The sequence below is a fragment of the Peromyscus leucopus genome, chromosome 14, assembly GCF_004664715.2.
Source record: "Peromyscus leucopus breed LL Stock chromosome 14, UCI_PerLeu_2.1, whole genome shotgun sequence".
NCBI lineage: Eukaryota > Metazoa > Chordata > Mammalia > Rodentia > Cricetidae > Peromyscus > Peromyscus leucopus.
The window spans coordinates 30,873,068-30,897,022 of record NC_051075.1 but is presented as its reverse complement, the minus strand read 5'-3'; the positions used below and the strand labels follow the sequence as shown (position 1 = coordinate 30,897,022).

General features: G+C 36.6%; 1 pseudogene; it reads right to left on the bottom strand.

Moving 5' to 3' along the window:
• Window positions 1-19,191: 19,191 nt before the first annotated feature.
• Window positions 19,192-20,673, bottom strand: LOC114706802 (annotated as a pseudogene).
• Window positions 20,674-23,955: the final 3,282 nt, after the last annotated feature.

Genomic DNA, 23,955 nt, shown 5'->3' with positions numbered 1-23,955 from the left:
TTTTAATGAAAGTCAATAGGCCCTGACTGTATCAAAATTATATAGCATCTTCCTGGTAATCCACAGATAAATGCCCATTAGATTGAGATGTAATCATGAGATAAACACACTACAAAGCAGGGAGTGGTGGACTTGCCATACATAAATACATCATATCAAATACCAGAAAAAAGCATGTAGCAGCAATAGTGTGAAATCATGGCATAAACAAAAGATATTTTGGAGTCTATATTCTTGTAAGCTTGAATAAGATATTTCCACCAGAGTGTTGAACTTCTAGTGAGCTGACATCTGAATATTAATTGTCATCTGCTGTACTTATGTCATGACTCCTGGCATGGAAATTAGCTGCTGAGTAAATTAAAGCAAGTTGCAATATTTATAACTAAGGTGGGTAGGTAGGGAATAGAGGGCAGAGATGGATCTCCTAATAATGGAGAAATAGAATGGATAGTTATAGATGAACAAGCAGCACAGGGATGGGAGTTTAAAGGGAAGAGAGAAAAAAGAAGAGAAAGGGACATAGTACATGGGGGGGGTGAAGCTATACCTAAAACGCATTTCAGGGGTCACATGAGAAATTAACACACTAGAAGCTTCCTAACATATTTACTTGTATGATGTCAAACTAAATTAGATTGCCCAATAGTGAGGTGGTTGTCGGAGCCCCAACAGTGTATCTATTGTCACATAATGAAGCCTCAATGTCCCAGAATGTGTTACACCCAATTAAACTTTGGCCAAAGGGGCCCCATGTAGACATCCTGACTATTGTTGAGGGTGTTTGTTATTCTTCATACCCTGACATTAAGGCCTTATTGGTGAAGACGACAGCTACACATCTCACTGAACATGGAGAAGTCAAGATGATTCCTACCTAGAGCCTTCACCCCTACTGGTTAGTGTTCAGGATACTGTGGTGGTAATCTAATTGTACTGAAATGTGATTTTGATTGTATGTTAATAAATAAAGTTGCCCGGGGGTCAGAGCTATTAGAGCCATAGCAAGAGTGTGGCGGTGGTGGCACACGCCTTTAATCCCATAGATCTCTGTGTGTTCAGGGATACAGCCAGCATTGGAGACATATGCCTTTCAGACCTAGGGGGCTGTACATTCGGACAGTGATGAGGCAGTCACGTGTTTGGGTTTACAACCAATGAGAAGGCAGAACAAAATACTATAAATAGACGAACAGACAGGAAACAGGTCTCTTTCGGGAAGCTGGGACACCGCAGGGGGAAGGGTGAGATTTTAGCTCTGAGCTCTGACCTCTCGGCTTTCTCTTTTACATTGTTTCTGTGTTTCTTATTTAATAAGACGGTTGGTTACATCAATAGGATACTGGAAAGTACTCTTCACAACCAAAGGAGAACGTTAAACAACTCAGCTACAAAACCATTGGTCAAGATAGTGACCTGCATGCAAGATTGTGCTGGTGCAATAACGGCAGAGAGTTGGTGGAAGTATCTAATGAATACCTGATTGGATTTAAGGCCTGTTCCATGACATGCAGCTCATCCCTAATCCTACTCAACTCATCAAGAACCTGCGACCAGACAGGCCAGGGACAAAGCAGAAAACCAAATATCAAAGTTCTTCAAAAAGAACGTTATTACATTCCTCTTGAAGCGCTGTAATAATAAAATAACTACCATCATTCTGCTGTAAACATAGATTGGTGTCTTGCTCACCCATCATTAGAGAAACCTCTTTCTACAGTAGACAAGAAAAAGTACACAGAGACCAACAGCTGGGCAACGGGCAGAGAGTAAGATACCTTGAAATATTCATTCACTCCTAAGTGGGATGTCTCCATCAAATCCCTTCCCTTAAGGCTCAGGGAATCCCATGTAAGAGGAGGCAGAAAAATTGTAAGGGCCAGAGTAGAAAATGGACACCAAGGAAACAGGGCCCTGTAAACAGAGCTGGTCTGACACACATAAGAACTCATATAGAATCCGGCAGCATGCACAGGGTCTGTATGAATCTGTACCACATGGGGCTGTAGCACTGAGAGGGGATATGGACACAACCACCCTTATCTAATCCAGAAGCTATCTCCAAGAGATATAGGCAAATTAAAACTTAGTTTTCTCCAATAAAGTCTCATTTGGCATACCACTCTTAAGGGTACATCCCATGTACAGTAGTAGATGGCTCACACAAAACTAACTCAATGGCTTCCTTGGAGGTCCTTTGTATCATAATGTTTTGTCAGGCATTTTTTTGCCTTTTGTTAATGTTACAGGTCCTTTTCCTATGTGTTATAGTGTGGTGGTAATCTAATTGTACTGAAATGTGATTTTGATTGTATGTTAATAAATAAAGTTGTCCGGGGGTCAGAGCTATTAGAGCCATAGCAAGAGTGTGGCGGTGGTGGCACACGCTTTTAATCCCATAGATCTCTGTGTGTTCAGGGATATAGCCAGCATTGGAGACATATGCCTTTAAGACCTAGGTGGCTGTACATTCAGACAGTGACGAGGCAGTCATGTGTTTGGGTTTACAACCAATGAGAAGGCAGAACAACATACTATAAAAAAAAAGAACAGACAGGAAGTAGGTCTCTTTTCGCGAAGCTGGGACAGCAGGAGGAAGGGTGAGATTTTAGCTCTGAGCTCTGACCTCTCGGCTTTCTCCTTTACATTGTTTCTGTGTTTCTTATTTAATAAGACGGTTAGTTACATCTACATTATAGCATCTGGTTTTATGTTTTTATGGGGTTACTCTGTGTGTGTCTCTTTGTCTATTATGTGTTTCTTGTTCTTTTTCTTTTGCTGTTTTTCTGCTCATTGTTTTGTTCCATTCTGTTTTATCTTATCTTATTTTATTGCTCTACATTAGATACCTGCTTGTTTTCTAGGGATTGACTGAAAACACATGGCTTTATAAGTGACAGGAAGTGGGGAGGATCTCAGAGGAGTTGGGGGAAGAGAAATAGTAATTCAAATATGTTGTATGAAAATAATTTTCAATAAAAGAAAAATTGGGAAAAAAAACTAATCACATCACTGTTGTATCTATATTACAGCTCAATACTATTAACAGTTTAAAAAAGTAAGAAGATTAAAATATGCTTTTGACCAGTGGAAGATCTATAGTACCTGGAATGTCTCAGATTCAGAATTGAAATTGATTGCTTAGCTTGCTAATTTTCCTTGGATACTTGGTGAAAATAATGAAAATCAATGCAAAGAAACAAGAGAGTCCTGCTGCTGACACTGGCTGAAGATTTGAAACAAAGGGTTGCTCAGTTTTCTTTTTGTTGTTGTTGTTTTTGGAGGGACTGTGGTTGTGGCATTAAGGACCCTTTGACTGATGGCACCTATTAGAGACCAGATACACTACTTACTTGATCTAAGTGAAAACAAATGTACTTGAGCGAGGAAGGAACAAATAGGAGACTGAGGCTCACATATGTGAGGGAAGCCTCACAGTAGTATCCTTCCTGAGACTGCAGATGCCAGTAACAGCCACAGTGATGAGTATAGATCAGATCACAAGGCCACTAGGCTCATAGCTCTCCCAAGATTTGGGTGAAATAATCACTGTCTGTATCCACAAAAAGAGAATCCAAAAAAGACAGATCCATAGCATTTTAGAAATCATTAATTGTATAATTCACAACAGCAATTAACTTGTTGACCTAGCCTTCTTTTGTGATTGAACAATAAAAAAATATCCTACTTTAGATTTATCAGTTTGAAATTACACACACACACACACACACACACGTGATATATATATATATATATATATATATATATATATATATATATATACATACATATATAGAGAGAGATAAAACTTTTGATGCTCATTTCTTTTAATGTTAGAGAATTGCAACCTGAATCAATGCAATAATTAACTATAAACCATTTTTCAGGTACATTTTGAGGAAAAATGAATAAAATATTATCACTTGAGAAAATTAAACATAAATATAAATCATGTATTTATTTAAAGACAATTATCATACATATGCATATATATGTTCTAAATTGTAACTCTTCATCTCATTTCCTCATTTCTCTGTGCCTGATACCCTAAAATCTACTTCTATTGTGGATAAATTTGTTTATTTTAGAAACTTTATTAAAGAGGAGTCATTTAGCATATTCTGTGAGTCTGTCTCATTTTATGTAACATAACATGACATGTTTGAGGTCCATTCATGCCATACTGTAAAATTATCAAAATTTAATTTTCATTCTTTTTGTTAAAAATGCACCTCTATTAATAATACTACATTTCCATTATGTTATTGCAAACACTTCTAATTTTTGGTCTGAGTAGTGGTCATACACATTTATTAAAGAAATTGTCCTTCAGATTATTTGTATATGTACATAGCAATAAGTGGTTAGGTTATTTAGGAATTCTACATGAAATTTCTCATTTTCTTGTGAAGAACAACAAAGCCACTTTCTGAAAGTTTCCTTTGTTACATTCTTGCTAGCTCTGCACAAATATTTCATTATCTTTTTTTTTTTTTTACTACACTTTTTAATGTTCATTTACCTTCCATTTTCTTGGAGACTTGTTTTTCATTTTCTTTGTGTATTTTGAACTTGTTTGCTCTAAGAGTCCCCTATATCATCTGGATATTGCTCCCTTATATGAGAGTTAATTGGCAAGCATTTCCTCTTGATATGTGCTTTCCTTTTTCCTCAGTTTGTGTTTATACATTCACAAATTGTACCATGATGTCCAAATTGCTATTTTTGATTGTTTATTTTTTGGGGGTGGACTGTGTTTTTTATGTGATATTGAAAGAGCAATGCCAGTTTAATATTGTGATGCAATTTGTTTTTATTTTCTTTAAACATATCATAGTTTTGCTTCTTCCATTTAGGCCACAGGTCCATATTATTGAATTAATTTTCACATGGTAGTATGTAAAGATCTAACTTTATTTTGTGCATTATGATCCAACTTCACCTTTATATTTGTTAAAGATACTGAACTGAATTAACTTAGTGCTTGCTCCATATAAGAGAGTATATTGATGAATATTCTAATTTATTTAATTCATCTCTATACTGATCAATATAGTAATACAGCATCTTAAGTTCCTATATTTTATAATACATTTGAAATCATGAAATGTCAATTTTCTAGGGTTGTTTCTTCTTTTGAAAAATATGCTAGCTTTTGATAGTCTTAAATTTTATAATAGAATATGATACAGTTATTTGTGTATGTGTGTGTGTGTGTGTGTATGTGTGTGTGTGTGTGTGTGTTTCAAGTGTTGTTGAATACTGATAAAGATATTATTTTAGTAAATTGAGATTACACCAATTTAAGTCTGGGAAGACAAGATGTCTTTCATTTAGCTATGTCTACTATTAAAGTTGATACCTCAGGATTTAATATGTGTGTCTTTTCTTTTGTACAGGCTGGAATGAAGCAAGCCATTCTTATCATGAGTTATAATGTACTGACCTTAGAATGTGGAATTATTTGGAGATTCGATTTACAATAGTCATCACAGTTAATTAAGAACAACTTGAAGAAATAGAGAAAGACTGAGACTCAAAAACAGAGATGCACAGAGGATAGGCATGACAGAGCACATCAAGAGAGGCAGCCATCTGTTAGGCAAGGGGAGAATTTTCACATGAAGTCAATCCAATCCACCTTTCCATCTTTGCCATTTAACCTTGTGATAGGTCATACAACACACCATTGTGATTGTCCAGTTAAAGTTTTATTTTGTATGTCTGTGTGTATGTGAACACACATGGGTCTGTTTGTGTGGATCACTGTGGATCAGGGAAATAACAGACCTTCACTGTGACCACACAATAGGTAGTGACACAGAATGGCAGGTACTAGCAAGGTTCCCAGCACTTATTTTATGCATCTTACAGTTATTTTCTAAAATTTAAATTTTTTTCTGTCATTTTTATTTAATATTGTTCTATAGATTTAATTAGCTATAAAAATGATACTTTTAAAAAGTGAATCAGTATGTTAATAACTTTTTTAAATTTGTTCTTCAACAATTTCAATCATGTAACTCTACTAACTCCTTCCCAAAACTGTCAAATTCCCTTCTCCCCAAGTCCTTTTTTTCACAGTAATGACTTTTTGTTTTGCTATGTAAACAGTTCACTAGACATTGTTTGAAATTGAAATAAATATTCTCAAAATAACAGAGTTTCATTAAAATATATACTGGTTTTTAAAGTAAGATCTTAAAGCAAGCAATGTACTGCATGCCCCTCATCTGGCAGTAGATACACTGAAATTGAACATGTTGCAAACAACAATGTTTAAGGTTTCTTAAAGTTATTGATAATGGGAGTTCTCAGATTAGACATTGAAATAGTTTCCATTTATTTTGAAGACAAGAAAATATATCTGAATGATTTAAATTCAACTCAGCCTAAAAATTTCCATACAAATGACTATTCACATATCATATTAAATTATTAATAACATGGATACTAATACATCAAATTAATATATTCCATTCAGGATGATCTTGGGTTATTGTTGGATAATAAATTAGAAATGGATATTTGTTCAATCCAATTCCCATTGGGGTTATCCACAGTAAGTAAAACATCTCATTTCATAATTGACTCATTTAAGAGAATCTTTAGTTCTACAGTGCTGAGATAGCCTCTGAAAAAAATTCAGTGGCTTTCAAGAAAGACATATTATTTTAATTCTATGTATGCAGTGTGAAGAAATAGGCTTTGCATTTTTCTCTTTAATTACTTTTTGTTGAGTTTTGCTTGAACTTAAGGACAAGGGATTATAAATAAATCCACATTCTTAATTTTTCCAAGCAGTTATTTGTAAGTAACTTGATGTTAGAGTTTGCTTTAATTTCCTAGATTTAAAAACCCCAGGACAATAAATTAAAACAATCTTAATTAGAAAGCATTTCAAGAAAGAACATTATATGAGATAGATTGTGAAGTTTAAAAGTAGACTTAACAACATGAAAAAAGAAAAGGTGTAAAATTGGATAGACGACCTTGAACATGTTATTTAGCTGCTCTAAAACACAAATATGTTTAAAATCTTAGTTCATGATCTAAATATAAGAATCAAACTAAATTATCACACAAAAGCACTCTGATATTTATGATTCAAAATATTTTTAATGTATAAGAATTTTATATATGTATACGATGAGATATTACTATATACAATGAACACTTCCCTCTTCCAACTTCCTGTATGCCTCCCAAGCCTGGCCTGCTCCCAACCTCATGTGATCTCCTCCTCTTCCCTCCTCTTATTATCTTTCTTCTGCTTTGGTAACCCACTAAGTCTAGTGAGTGCTGCTCTCATGTCAACGTGTGTGAGGTTATCTACTGGACTATTGGAAATTTACCAGGGACCATACCCTCCAACAATGATTCTCCTATCTGCATCAATTATCAATGGCTAACAGTTCCTCCATATAAGATTGGGTCATGAGAACACAGACACCTTATATTTAAGAATTGTAGTGTGTTAGATCTTGCATAGATCTTTTACAGGCAACCACAAGCTGCCATGATGCGTTCATGACTATGAGAGGTCAGGGGATCCAGACCAGAGCCATGACAGGTTTCTGATAGCCCTGCCAGGGACTAGGCCTTAGTTTCAGTTCATGGAACTGGCTGGAGCTGAGCAAGCAGGTCTTGGAATACCACAACTCAGAGGCAACCAATCAGCAGGCTCCCCACAGCGTTCTGCTGGCTCAGCAGATCCCCCTCCTTCTAGACTTCTGCTAGCTAAAGATAGCTTTTCCTAAGCTCCAGCCAACAAGCCCTTAATCACTACAACTTCCAGCCAATCAGCTACCAGTCTAATCTTTCCTCCAACAATCAACACCAGATTAATCCCTCTTCCCTTTAATTCCCCTAACTCTGCTTAAAGGGAGCTTGCAACCTTCTTTGGGGATTGCCATTTGCTACCTCAACATGTTGGAAATAAAGAACACTTCTGTTGATTGCATGCATGATTGGTGGTCTTTTATGGGACTTCTCTCAGACCCTAACAATTACAATAGCCATGTTAGTCAGAAAGGCAATGTACCACTTCCTATCCTCCAACTCTAATTCTTTTTGCCTTGTCTTCCGTGATGTTCCCAAACACTTGAAAGAGGATGAGGGGTTTATGAAGATGTTTCAATTAAAGCTGAAGCTTTCATCTCTTCTTCACATCATTTTATTTATTGGATTTGCAAATCTATTCTTTTTGAAATTATTCATTAAATGTTCTAGACAATAACATATTCTAAATAAAACAAAGCAGAAACAGGATAAAATATGTGTTTGACAATGAAGAGCAATAATAGCTTTCTGAATTTGGAATTTTGCAAATGTTGGAATATGAATTTTTCTTTCAGAGAAGTGATACAACTGGCCTTGTCCATCTGAATCATGTAACAAATTTATTTAAGGCTAAATGTCAGCAAGCTTACTGGGCTGCTTTTCTGGGTTGTGACCTTCAGGCTTTGATAGTTGGGTTCTATTCTCTGTCTTCTGTGTAGTGTTCAATGGATCTGAAAGTGAAGATAAACTGAAACTTACTCATCAAGTCTTCCCAGTTCCAACAATAAAGTTTTTAAGTTCTCTCTTCTGGATGCTATCCTTTGCTGCTTAGTCACTTTAGCCCCAAAAAAGTACTGGTTGGCCATCTTCCTCAAGATTGTGGCTGCAGTTTACCAAGCTTTTATTTCTCATTTGGTGATAAATATTTAATAAACATCTTGAGAGAAGATGAGATACCATAAAGAAGTTAATCTATAAAACTAGGTAAGATGTGAATTCTTACATGACAAGAGTTGAAAGAATATAGAACCTGAAGAAGATATATTGTGGAAAAAAATGTGAGAAAATTAAGTCTGCAGAAGGACATGAAGTGGGCATTTTGTAAACCATGTAGTGCTCCTGAGGACTTATTAATATCTGTTGCTGTGTGCAGCCTCCAAGAAATTTGAATGTGGTTAAAGATTAGTTCAGAAGTGTGTTCATGGAAATAGGAGCAGATCTCCTTAAAAAGTGTTTCTGATTGTTTTGTTTTAATCAACTAAAATATTTCTGTGTACACTAAAAGGGAAATACAAAGTAAGTTACTTGCCAAATGCAGGAGAGTCTCTAGAGCAGAGATAATTGTTAAATTTTTAAGTTATGAGGTATAAATACTTTTAAAATTGAGAATTTCTGCTTTCATTCTGTTTTATAATATTCATAAAAATTACAAGCCCATAAAAGATAAGTAAGTTTCAGTAATTCAAGAGAAATAAACTCCCTTTCACATGTGTTCCATATTTACTAGTCTAGATATCTGTACATACTTACTTTTCTGTAACATTGAAGGTGATTTTTAAGAAACTTTCAATTTTAGTCTTCAGGTTTCAGCATGTATCTTAAAAGAATATGATATCCCTTCTACATAACTGAAACACTTTGAAAATCACATTCAATAAAATTAATAACATCAAAATATAATTTAATAACAGGTCATATTCAGTTCTGTCAAGAACCCTAGAAATGTAAATTTTACAGAATTTTTTTTCTTTTTAAAATTTTTTATTAGGGAATACTTTTATTAATTTTACATGCCAAACACACATCCACTCTCTTCCTTCCTCCTGCCTCTCCAGCCTTCCCCCTCAACCCAACACCCATTCTCTCCCCCAACAAGGTATGGCCTCCCATAGGGAGTCAGCAGAGCCTGGTGCATTCAGTAGAGGTGGGTCCAAGACCTTCCCCCTGCCTCAAGGCTGTGCATGGTGTCCCACCATAAGTAGTGGGCTCTAAAAAGCCAGCTCATGCACCAGGGATGGGTCCTGATCCTATTGCCATGGGGCCCCTTAAGCAGATCAAGCTACACAACTGTCTCGCTATGCACAGGGCCTAGTCCAGTCCCATTGAGGCTCCATAGCTGTTAGTCTACAGTTCATGAGTTCCCACTAGTTTAGATTGGTTGTCCGGTTTGGTTTCCTCATCATGATCTTGATGGCCCTTGCTCATATAATCCCTCTTCTCTCTTTTGAACTGGAATCCTGTATCTCAGACTGGTGCTGGCTGTGGATCTCTGCATCTGCTTCCATCAGTTACTGAATGAAGGCTCTATAAGTTAGGGTATTCACCAATCTGATTACTGACTGGTCCAAGCGGATCAAAGACCTAAACATAATTCCAGTTATACTGAATCTGATAGAAGAGAAAGCAGGAAGTAGACTTGAATGTATTGGCCCAGGAGACAACTTCCTAAATACAACATCAGCAGCACAAACACTGAGAGCAACAATTAATAAATGGGACCACCTGAAACTGAGAAGCTTCTGTAAGGAAAAGGACACAGTAAATAAGCCTACTGAATGGGAAAAGAACTTCACCAACTCTACATCAGACAGAGGGCTGATCTCCAAAATATATAAAGAATTTAAGAAACTAGACATCAAAATACTGATCAATCCAATTAGAATTTTTTTCTCAGTAAAAACCCAGTTATGTATTATTCATACAGTCTAAGGGACTACTTGTTGTTTTTGTTTCTTTATAAAATCTAAATGAAGAAAATAAAATGAACCACGTCCACACATAAAAACAGAGTCACAAACACAACAAAGAGGACTCAAAGAAGTGGTTTCTAAAGTTGGCTTCAAGGGAATCCTTCATGAGTGCTGTGGAAGTGGAAGGTTTAATTTGACAAATTTATCATGATCAGCTGCTGACACGATACTATTCTCTATGCCATTATTAGGGTCCATGAATCACCCCACTGTAGTCAGAAGTTTTGCTGTGTTCCCGCTGGGTGGCGGTTGGGACATATCTCTCCCACTTGCATACCCCAAGTTAATATACAGAGGCTTATATTAATTATAACTGCTCAGCCATTAGATCAGACTTATTACTCACTAGCTCTTATACTTAAGGTAACCCATAATTCTTATCTATGTTTAGCCATGTGGTTTGGTATCTTTTCTCAGCTCTGTCTTCACATCTTGCTTCCTCTGTGTCTGGCTGGTTACTCCTGACTCAGCCTTTCTCTTCCCAGAATTCTCCTTGTCTGCTTATTTGCCTATACTTTCTGCCTGGCTACTGGCCAATCAGCATTTTATTAAGCCAGTGTACAAGGGCATTATCCCACAGCATTTCCCCTTTTCCTTGTAATCAAAAAGGAAGGTTTTAACTTTAACATAGTAAAATTACATATAATAGAAGTTATCAGGCAAGAATTACAGTTATAATATCTACTCTATTTGTATTTCACAACATTAAAGAACATATTCTATCTATCATATATTTGTAAGTCTAAAGTTTCATATCAAATCCATCTTTTATTATAAGCAAGGAAAATTATAATTATAACTTTTTAGTCTTCAACTACATAAAAGACCTCAGAAGAATAGATTACCAAAGTAAGCAGGAAACACATTGTAAGCAACCTCCAAAATTCTGAAAACAACAGAGACAGTTGCCTGCTGGGACAGTAATCCAAAGTTCCTCTGCAACATTGAGGCATCTGTATCCAGCCCAAAGGCCTAATCTCTTAGTCATTTTCTTTCTCTGTGTCCTGTAGAATGTCTGGCAGTTTCTTTTGTGAAGCAGGAACCTGAAGGACCATCTTACCTCCCAAAGTTCAGTGGTCATCTTCCAATGGGTCTTGCATGTCCACTTTATATGACATTTTGTCAAGCAGTCCAGGAAAGAACAGTTTTTTGCCCAAATGGCTATTTTTGCTAAGAAGAAGAGAAACTCCATATGGAGTATCTTCAGTGCCCATGTTTTTCTTTGAAGTAAAGCGGTGCTGCCAGAAGCAGACATGTCTCATTGTCCAGGAAAGTCTAACTTTTTAAAACATTTTAACATGTTTATTCTGTAGGTCTTTGAAGTATTTAAAGATTATCTACTGAATTGAATTACATCTATGTATACCTAGAAAACTTAACATGACTATAAGTTTGACTATCATAGAAGACTAATTATTAATCTGTATTTTTAATTATCCATTACAATTTAAATGAGCTACATAATTATAATACCTTAAACAGGTGTAGAAATATGCATACAGTATAACAAAGTTAAATTTGCATCAATACACTAAAATCTATACCAATGAAAAACATTTTAAACAAGTTGCTTTTTAAAAGTAGGTTCAACAATCCACCCTTTTATGCTATCATATCTATATCCTATATTTCCATATCATATCCTCCTTTCTTCTTTTATTAAGATATTGACTATGACCAATAACAATTTGTAACCAATAACCTAAACAAAGACAAACATCCATAATCCATTTTTTTTTTTTTTTTGGAATGTGAGCGTAGTGTTCTAGGCTTTTTCTTGCTGATAGTGGGTACTGGTATTCTTATTCTGAGAAAATTCAAGATAATGGTCAAGTCCTGGGAAGATCAGCTATAACCTTTGTTGATAGGTACCATCTGTTAAGGTTCGGGAGGTCTGGCTTGATCAAATCTGACCCATCTTAACCTAGAACAAATCCATAGCCTCTTGCTTCCTGTGGAAACAAAAACAGAGTCTCCTTTCCAAAGCAACATATCCTTAGATCCAAAATTTGAAATCAAGATACCATTAAAACATACATTTTGGGGCACATGCCTTTAATCCCAGCACTCCGGAGGCAGAGCCAGGTGGATCTCTGTGAGTTCGAGGCCAGCCTGGGCTACCAAGTGAGTCCCAGGAAAGGCACAAAGCTACACAGAGAAACCCTGTCTCAAAAAACCAAAGCAAAAAACAAAAACAAAAACAAAAAAAAAACAAACAAAAAAAGCCATACATATTGGTTTAATTATTCAGCCTTTACAATGAAATGTCTCTCTGCAGTTAAAAATCCCAAAGACAACATAATCCAAACTCTCTGTGTGATTTCCATCTTTATGTGGCTTATTTTTTATATTATTTTTACTTTCTCTTTAAAGACTATTTTTAAAGTATCTATATTTCTTTTTCTCTCTCTTTTAAGCCTACATACATTTTTATACACACTGTAAACTGTTTAGGGTTTATCACACCTGCATTTGTCTTATTTTGAATCTATAATCCTTTTCTGGCCAGGGGAGATTTTAAACTGCTAAACTGCATGGCCAGAATGAAAAGTGGCAGCCTTGGCTGCTGACTCCATCCATTTTTGCTTTTTAACATGGGAGAGGTAATTCACCTCCAGCTCTGGGCCATGTGTACCACCAACTCTCAGAAGCAGTGGGTCTATGCCTCCATTAAAGCAGTGTGTAGTCCAGATACCTTCTTCTTTCTTTCTTTCTTTCTTTCTTCCTTTCTTTCTTTCTTTCTTTCTTTCTTTCTTTCTTTCTTTCTTTCTTTCTTTCTTTCTTTCTTCCTTCCTTCCTTCCTTCCTTCCTTCCTTCCTTCCTTCCTTTCTTTCTTTCTTCCCTTCCTTCCTTCCTTCCTTCCTTCTTTCCTTCCTTCCTTCCTTCCTTCCTTCCTTCCTTCCTTCCTTCCTTCCTTCCTTCCTTCCTTCTTTCTTTCCTTTCTTTCTTGTCTGTATTAGCAAAAGCTATATCCACCACACAGCATACTGCACAGCATAGTGCTGTGGCAGGATTCTGCCATGCTGCAGGTCAAGCCCACATGCTGCTGTGAACCCACCATATTATAGCTCACAGCTTGACTGAGAGACACAACTAGGAAGCTGTTTTTAGCTCCATTTTAGAACCTTATTTTCTAAAGCTTTCTCGGGTTTTAGGTGTAAACCCTTGCCCCACATCTTGGCGCCATTCGTATTTGGAAGTTTTCTCCATGTCCTGCCCAGTCAAGCAGTCCTTCCGCTGCTTACAAAATAATCACTCATTAGCTTAATATTAATTATAACTGCTCAGCCATTAGCTCAGACTTATTACTCACTAGCTCTTACACTTAAGTTAACCCATAATTCTTATCTATGTTTAGCCACATGGCTTGGTACCTTTTTTCAGTTCTGCCTTGTCATCTTGCTTCCTCTGTGTCTGGTTGATGACGACTCAGCCTTCCTCTTCCCAGAATTCTCCTTGTCTGCTTACCCACCTATACTTCCTGCCTGGCTACTGTCCAATCAGCATTTTATTAAGCCAGTATACAAGCGCATTATCCTACAGCACCCCACAAAAAACCAGCACTCACATATACAAAAGCAAGAGTATTTATTTCTTGAGAGAAAATTCCTGCTTGTAGGGGTCATCCACACAACAAAATGGCGATGAGTCCAAGAGAAGCTGGCAGGCTCCTTTTATACACTGCTAGGGAACTCCAGGACACAGGACAGTTAGGTCATCTCCCACAAACCTGATTGGCTAAGCAAGCAATGGTTACATTAGTTTAAATTTGGTTGGCTGTGGCACCTGTGTCAGTGCAAGCCTGGACACACGTCAAAAAGGGGGTGGGGGATTGCTTTCAGGATCTGCCCTTTCCTGATTGGCCAGCTCTAACCTGCCAGAACTGGCCAGGCTGCGGGGCTTCAGAGCAGTCCAGGGAGGAAGCCACAGTTCCAGCCTCACTGGTAAATAGGGAATTGGCAAACAGGAAGTACAGGTCTAGGGGCTGGCGCCAAAGGCTGGGACTGAGGCAAGTTGCAGAGGCAGGTTGGAGTCAGACCCCCAGCTCTGCACCCACCCAGCTCTGCACCCACACTCATCAAGGTTACCCTGTCTCACCACGGTTTGGCCCTGGTTCTCTGTTGCTTCCTTGCCCAGGGTGCCATCTCACCATTTTATTAAATTTGAACTTTCAATGATCTATTTTGAAGGGCAGAAAATTAAAAGTATGTTCAAGTGAAGACATTGTATTATAAAAGAGGAAGAAAATTGTTAAATAAAAATTGTAAGAAATCATGTAGGGCCATGTGTAGAGGTGACTCTAAAAAATGCTGTGGAGAGTATAGAATAACTCTCAGTGATTGGAGCAGCTAACTACTGCGAAAATGACAATTATCATCCTAAAATGTAAAAAGCAAAGTAGAATAGGATAAAGACTATGGATATGATTTATCTTTACATCCTGGGGAGAAAGGAAAGTAGCTGCCTAAAATGATCACATGGGATAATATAAGACAATTCTTCATAAAGTATCACTGATAAACACAGTTATAGTAGCATTGCTAATGAGGAAAAAAATGTCTCAAAATTCTACAAGTTGTCTGTACTAATTAAAGCACCATTGTTTTGTTTTACACTGTCTAAAGAAATGTCTCACAGTATCTCTGATTTTAAAAGAAAGTTTAGAGAAGACACCACAGATAGCACTGTGAAAGGTATGGAGGATATTTAGAAAATCAGCACCTACATTAAACTCTTGGTAAGCATAAAATTAACTTATAAAATAAACTACAACAGTCTCCATCAAGAGACTTGCTAGCACGTGAAACAACTAAGATTCAATTTGCAACCCCAGAAACAAAAGGAGCAATGTGTGTGCACTGAAAGAAGCCAAGAGAAACCGTAGCTGGAGTTTTCTCCAGTCCTGCCTGACCCACAGTCAGGACAAATCTCTCTCACCCACCAGTCCCGCAACTGCTCAGACCAACTGAGTAAACACACAGACTTATAATGCTTACAAACTATATGGCCATGGCAGGCTTCTTGTTATCTAGTTCTTCTATCTTAAATTAACCCATTTCTATTAATCTATACTTTGCCATGTGGCTCGTGGCTTACTGGTACTTTACATCCTGCTCCTCATTGTGGTGGCTGGCAGCGTCTCTTCCTATCTGTCTTCCTGTTCCCCCAATTCTCCTCTCTGCTGGTCCTGCCTATACTTCCTGCCTGGCTACTGGCCAATCAGTGTTTTATTTATGAATCTATCATAGCAATACATTTACAGGATAGAAAACATCCCACAACAAGAAACAGAAAAAGCAATTGTAATTCAGATTGCAACACAGCTAATGAACCATATATATTATATAAATTACTACATATAATATAAACATTAGTATACTGTATATTATTCTTACATATAATATATACATACACACAAATATATATGTACATTTACATATATATTACTATTTATTAAAATACCATTAAATGGGAGTATACCACTTATAATTGTACAAAATAGTATAAAAATTGTATAAAAAATTTAGAAAGAAATATAAAGAAAACAGTGTAATGTCTCATGCCTATGATCCTAGAACTTGACATACTGGTGCAGTAGGATAACAAGTTAGAAGCTGGTCTAGGCTACACAGTAAGACTCTGAATTTAAATAGAAGAAGCTATATGTCTCTTATATATGCATTTTTGAAACATATATGGGGAAAGACTGTAAAGAAGTAGAAAGATAGATTAATACAAGTATAAAATGAAAACAAATATAAATATGCATGCAAACGCATGAAATATTTCAATTTAAAAATTTCCAAAACAAATCCCAAAGGTGTCTATTAATCATTTTCTTTTATTTAAAAGTATTGTCAACCAAAATGAAAAGAGAAATTATAAGTAGCTAGTCTTAATCATTTACATATATGCATATATATAATCTCAATTCATATACAACACAAAAATGTATTTACTTGCATATATGTGTGTCTAATTCTTGCATATTTATAGTTGTATACTAGGCACATATGTTGTGGGGGCTTGGGATAATTTTTTTTATAATAAATTATTTCTGAATCTGAATATTTTTATGTTTTAAATTATATTTTCTGTGCATCTGAATAAGTATGTGTGATTATATGGTACAAGTATGTGGATACCCACAAGGACCAGAGGAAGTGTAAAAACCCATGGAGTTCGAGTTACTAGCAGTTGAGTGTCAAATGTCTTGGGTAAAACAATTGAACTCAGGTACTCTGGAAGATCATTTGGCAATATTATACACTGAACTCTCTCTCTAGGCCATGAATATTTTTGTAAGTAATTTATACATAGCACGAATATTAAAAGTTCTTATTAATAAAAACAAACCCGGAGCCAGGTATTGGGGTGAATACTGGAAGATCAGAGAAGCAGAATAAGCCACAGCTACCTCACCTTGCCAGTTCCTCAGCTGGTCCTGTTTCCTCAGACTGGAAGCTTCTGAGTCCTCATCCAAAATGGATCTCAGCTGAACTGTGCTGCTCAAAGCCTAAAAGCTTAACCAGCCAAATGCTTCTGGTTTTTGGTCTCCATGCCTTATATATCTTTCTGCTTTTGCCCTCACTCCCTGGGATTAAAGCCTCACTTCTTGGGATTAAAGGCATGTGTCACCATGCCTGGATGTTTCCAATGTGGCCTTGAACTCACAGAGATCCAGAGGGAGTTCTACCTCTGGAGTGCTAGGATTAAAGGTGTGAGTGCCACCATTTTCTAGCCTTTGTGTCTAGTGGGTGTTCTGTCTTTGACCCCAGATAAGTTTATTTGGGTGCACAATATTTTGGGGAACACAATACCACCACATTTATAGATTAGTGTTTCTATACTGTTTATTTTTCCTTAAACTGAAAATTTGCAACATATGTTTTTTTGTTTCTATAATTAGTACATTACATTACTACGACTTACCATGACTTCATGAGTAATAGCAGTTGTTAATATTCATTTCTAATTTGTGTTATTGGCACACAAAAATAGTTTATGTGAATATTTTTCATAAAGAATAACAATATAGTGTGGTGGTATCCTAATTGTACTGAAATTTGGTTTTGATTGTATGTTAATAAATAAAGTTGCCCGGGGGTCAGAGCTATTAGAGCCATAGACAGAGTGTAGCAGTGGTGGTGCATGCCTTTAGTCCCATAGATCTCTGTGTGTTCAGGAATACAGCCAGCATTGGAGACATATGCCTTTAAGACCTGGGGGGGCTGTACATACAGACAGTGACGAGGCAGTCACGTGTTTGGGTTTACAACCAATGAGAAGGCAGAACAAAATACTATGAAAAGACGAACAGACAGGATATAGCTCTCTTTCGGGAAGCTGGGACACCGCAGGAGGAAGGGTGAGATTTTAGCTCTGAGCTCTGATCTCTTGGCTTTCTCTTTTACATTGGTTCTGTGTTTCTTATTAAATAAGATGGTTGGTTACATCTACAATATAGATAGATTTCTAGTAAAATTTTAAAACATTAGTGAATTCCAAACTCAAGTGAAATTTTATTTGAAGAAAAATATGCCCAAGGAATAATAAGGGCATAGGAGATTAGGGAAGTTGTGAGAAGGAGGCATACATGCCACTGATGGTGCTTGAAAATAACTGCATGGAATCCTATTATTTTATGTATACTCAGATACATACATGCATATGTACACACACACACACACACACACACACACACACACACACACACACACAGTTTAAATGCTTTTGCCCTACACAGGCAACAGTGCTGTTAGAAGTCTTACGGTCACATAAAAATCCAACTGCCAAGTATACAATATGCTGGCCAAGCGGAGTCACAGTGACTCCCATATTAATTCAAGCTATTGTCCTTGCTCTTGATTGCTTGCCAGAACATTATGGTAGGAATCTATTTCTGAAGATAGCACAGACTTGGTTCTTAGGGCATGCAGAAGTCATTTTGGATTGACACAGAAGTTTGGGGATTTCTGGTTAGCTTTCCCAGTGCCAGAAGGTACCATGAAGGATATTGGGGGAGAAAAGTCATCAACTCTCCTGATGTAAAACACATGAGTTCTAATAAAAAAAAAAATAGTTTGCCAAGATATGCCCACGGTGCAAAGGTGACATGAATGCCGAGACAATAACTGACAGATTTGTAACCAGATTTCAGGATCACTCGAAAGGGGAGAGATTATCTGGTAAAGCAAAGCTCACCAAGAACTTATGTCTAGAGAGGTCACAGACACTAGGGAATAACTTACTACTATTATTTTACTAAATGAATATAGCATCAAACTTCCTTCTCACTACTTATTCTTAGACCCACAGAGCACTAAAATTCTCAGTCCATATCAGACGAAACTCTTTTGAACTGGATATTTGTAAACACAGAGACTCACACCTGGGCAAAGTACAGAGAGTACTTTCGTTTGTTTGTTTTTAAAGAAAAATACAACCTACTCTATATTTGCACGACCCTGTAGGATATGAAATTAAACACACAAAGAAGCAACTCAGGGTAGTTTCATACAGTATGTGAATTTACATCTGTTTAAGTAGTTCTTTGTAAAAAGTGCTATAATAACAAAGCACATTTATAAAGAGCTCTTGGTAGAGAAATGATAAGACAAATTTATGAGGAACACAACATAACTAGCAAATTTATGCCTCAGCTGGGCATATAGGAGTTATAAATCCTAGGAGCCCCATCCCTGAACTTGTTAATTTCTGGAACTATGTTTTTTCTTTCCTCATTCTCCACTGAAAAGTACTTCTCAATCAAGCTTAACAAGGCCTTGTATACAAATTCGATCCCATGGCTCTGTAGAGCTTCAATTTTGTTCCAGCCTCTGCACTCTTCAATCACTTTACTGAGTTTCTCAGTCTCATTAAGTTTCTCAGCAGTGTGAAAAACGGCATCAATATTAACCAGAATAATTTTGACTTCTTTTGCACTGAAGAGACTCACCAAATTTCCTTTATGCCACAATGAACAAGGTGCATAACCCCTTTAACCATTCCACCACTTACATACTTGGTAACAGACCACACAGTTTTCTCCTGTGTCTTAAAGTCTGTCTTAGATGGGGTACCAATAAAAAATGGGACTAAGTCCTGGTTTACAACTTGCTTATCTCATCCCGACACCCCTCTGTGATATTTCACATTATCCATATGGTCTTCTTCTGATTGTTAGTTTTGGAGTTTGTTAGCAGGCTGGGGAAGAATGCAAGTGTTCATGTGTCTACCACGATATGAATCTGTGTACCTGTCCTATTGACAAGATTCCAATGGATGTAAGTGCAGAAGTTGCAGGTGTCAATTTAGCATCTCCCAAAACTTCACAAGTTGAGCATAACTTCAGTCTTTCTAACTATTTCAGTGCCACTCATCTGAATCATCAGCCAGGTAGGAAACAGCTCTGCATGAATATTCTAGTACTTCTGTGTCATTGCAATGCAGAACTATAGTAGAAAGAATTTGTTCAAAAGTTTCTAAGGTACTACATACATGATTCTTGTTTCAACAAAGGTTTAAAAGTGTCTAGGTAAAATTACATAAGTAACCAAGGGCCAAGGACAGCAGGTCAGAAATTGCAAGAAGTGCCAACAGCACCATATTTGATAACTTAGTTTTAGAAAACTGAATCATCACCTGCAATATTTATAACTTGCTTGGTGATATGAGAATGCAGTCATGCCAAGAGAGACATGAGTGCTTAGATTGTACCTCCATCCAGTACAGCCTTGGTCTCTTCAAATATTCCAAAAACAGTGTTAATGAGCACCCAAGCAGATTCAAACTGAATGGGATTATAATCAGCTCTGCTCAAGAAGGACACAAATTTTGATACCCAACCAGCCTGGAAGATGTTGTCTAGAGGAGGCTGCTTATCTCTTGAAAGCAATTTCTGAACAGCTTGAGTAGCTTGGAACTGGCTTTCCATATTGTTGCTGGTTATGCCTTTAACAATGTCATCAAAAGACCAACTTACAGTGCCCTGATTGTTATGGTTTTTCTGCAGTGGAGAAATAGCATCATTAGGAAATGTGCTAAGATTTCTCCTTTTCAGCATCTGATCATCATTCTTAGCTTTCCTTGGTTTTACATTAACTTCAATGAAATTAAATACAGTGGAATGCTCTGTCATAAGTGGCACTTGGATGTTCTGCTACCTCCCCTCAGGGATCAGAAAGCATCTTAGAAATGAGGGAAGAAATATCATAAGAGATAGAACGCGGGGAAATTCTGCAAAGCAGTATCCTCTGGACATGACAGAACCATGGCATTCATGGAATCACACATCTGTGGTAGCCTTCACAAGATCAAGCCAGTCACCCTTTGAGCATGAATGGTAGTGGATGGAATAAGGGAACATAATCCCCCATCCTTGACTGAAGAACTTTTAACAGTTGATAGTTGTTAAAGTAAGAATAGTCTTTCTTAGGAGTATCATCTCTGGTACAATGAGCACTTTGTGGAGGTAGTCCCACAACATGCATATATGGGCAGTGCTATCTGGACTTAGTGTGCTTTTAAAAATAAAAAGGGCCAAAAGGTTTGGATGTGGACATTAGTGAGAAAGCATCTAAGAAGAGTTGAAGGTAGGTTTGGGGAGTGAATATAGTATGAAATTCTCCAAAATCAAATAAAAATATAATATCAAAAATAAAAGAGAGAAAACTACACAAAATTCATCTTTCACAACAAAACAGAAGAAAGGGTCAGATGAGAAAAGTGCTTTCACAAAGTCTGAGTAGTGTTGTAGGCTGATGCTCACAGTTTTAATTTTGGTTTATAGAAAATAATCAAAACGAAAAAGCAATCCCCAAACCCTGCCTATTTTTCAGATAATTATATCTCTTAGTCTGGAGAATAAATTAGTTATTATTAAATAAATAAAGAACTATCTTGTGCATTTCTTTTGAATAGTTTAAGGAGAAATGTGTTTTCATGGAAGGAGAAATGCATTGCAAATATTCATAGTCTGTGTTTGTGATTTCTTTGTATTATAAATCTCTCTATCCTAGCATGGTGCTGCATATCTCCAGCACCTGGACATAGTGGAGTGGGCAGAATAATTGGCTGTAGATGCAACATAACAACACCCAACCTCAAAAGTATCAAACTAAATAGAAATATCTTAATAGAATCTCCAATTCCAAAGATAAGTAAGTAAATGGACACAGAAAAATAATTGTCTGGGTTCTGCTTTAGATGGTAAACAGTAATAAAAATTTGAGGAAAATATCAGTGGATGAAATGTGACATTTTATACTTTTGTACAATTCTTGTGTTGTATTTATGATTAAATTTATTTAAATTTAACATTTAATTCTTTTTTTTTTCCAAGACAGGGTTTCTCTGCATAGCTTTGCACCTTTCCTGGATCTTGCTCTGTAGACCAGGCTGGCCTTGAACTCACAGAGATCCGCCTACCTCTGCCTCCCTAGTGCTGGGATTAAAAGCATACACCACCAATGTCCAGCTCATCAGTGGCATAATGCACTCTAAGTTATTAGGATATATTTGTAAAAAGGCAATTCCGTAAAGAGTGCATGCTCTTTGATTTCAAGTATATAGATTTCTGGAAAGTAAATACAAAATTTTAGAGTGTGCCTGGAGTTACAGGAAAAGGCTCAACAGGAAGAACACAGACTATAGAAGTCCTCTGAGCTGTAGGTTCATCTGTGTTGTAATATAATGGTAGAAAGATGTCCATGCACATTTATGGAACTCCAGAGCACCAAGGGTGAACTACGATGTAAGCTACAGACTTTGACTAATGGCATGTCACTGTAGGCTCATAGATTTTAATAATGTTATACCTAGAGAGATTTTACCAATGGGGAAGCTATGAATCTGTAAAGAAAAGAGACATTTGGATCATTTCCTAAACACAAGGAAAAAAAAATATATTTTCTCAGTTTTTCAACAAATAAAAATTTGCCCTAATAGAAATATACTGTTATATTTATTAATTTAATCTAATACCAAATTCTATCTGAAACTTTTATGATGTATATGATTCCTTGAGACTTTATCAAACAAACTCCCTGTTATTTGTGCTTCTTCTTACCTTCTCATTCTGTATGGACCTCCATCTCTTCTTCTCAGTTGGGGAGTATTGTCTTAATCTTAGATGGTCTTTTTAAAAAAAAAAAAAAACCCAGAGCCAGATGTCAGGGTGAAAGATGAAAGATTAGAGAAACAGAACAGCCAGCCATTAGTTCTTACCTCTATGAAATCCTCAGCCTAAAGAGAGAGATTTCCTGTTTCCTCTTGCCTTATATGTCATTCTGTGCCCTGCTATGTAGATGTAACCAATCGTCTTATTAAAATAAGAAACACAGAGCCAATGTAAAAGAGAAAGCCAAGAGGTCAGAGCTTAGAGCTAAAATCATACCTCCTGCAGTGTTCCTAGCTTCCCCGAGAGAGAGCTTCTTCCTGTTTGTCTGTCTTTAAATAATCTTTCTCTTCTGCCTTCTCATTGGTTGTAAACCCAACCACATGACTGCCTCGTCACTGCCTGTAAGTACTGCCCTCCAAGTCTTAAAGGCATATGTCTCCAATACTGGCTGTATCCCTGAACACACAGAAATATACCTAGCTCTTCTAACCACCATGCTCTTGCTATGGCTCTAATAGCTCTGACCCCAGGGCAACTTTATTTATTAACATACAATTAAAATCACATTTCAGTACAAATAAAGTATCACCATACTGCTACATTAGTTCCTGGGATTAAAGATGTATGTTACCACTGCCTGGTTCTGTTTCTCTCATGTAGCCCAGTGTGGCCTTGAACTCACAGAGATCCAGACAGATCTCTGCCTCCTGAGTGATAGGATTAAAGGTGTATGCCACCACTGCCTGACCTCTATGTCTAATTTAGTGGCTGGCTTTCCATGGTGTCATTTTTTTTATAGTTGAATAATATCATATTGTGTACATGCACTTAATTTTCTTTTTTTTCTGTTGAGGAACATTGGGGTTGTTTCTATTTCCTTGACATTGGTGAGAAAATAAAAATGTTTTATAAACCTTCAAGGAATGGCATATATTTTATGCTTACTTAATATTGTACACAATACATATAAATGCAATCATGTATGTGTATATATGGGTATATATGGGTATATATGTATACATATACACTCATACATGCACACACACATATATATACATACATATACATAAATGTATATATGGAAGTTAAGACACTTGACTGAACAATTCTCTACACAAGAATCATAGAATAACAAAACTTCAAAAACCTTTTAAGAGGTTGGTGACAGTAGTCCAAATCATGTGAAATAAATACATTAGTGATTAACTCCAACTTATCAACAATGAATTGGTGTTGCATTAAGGAAAAATCCAAGTACTTCTTGGTGTCATTTTGCCAAGAGTGAAACCAGATGTGCATTTT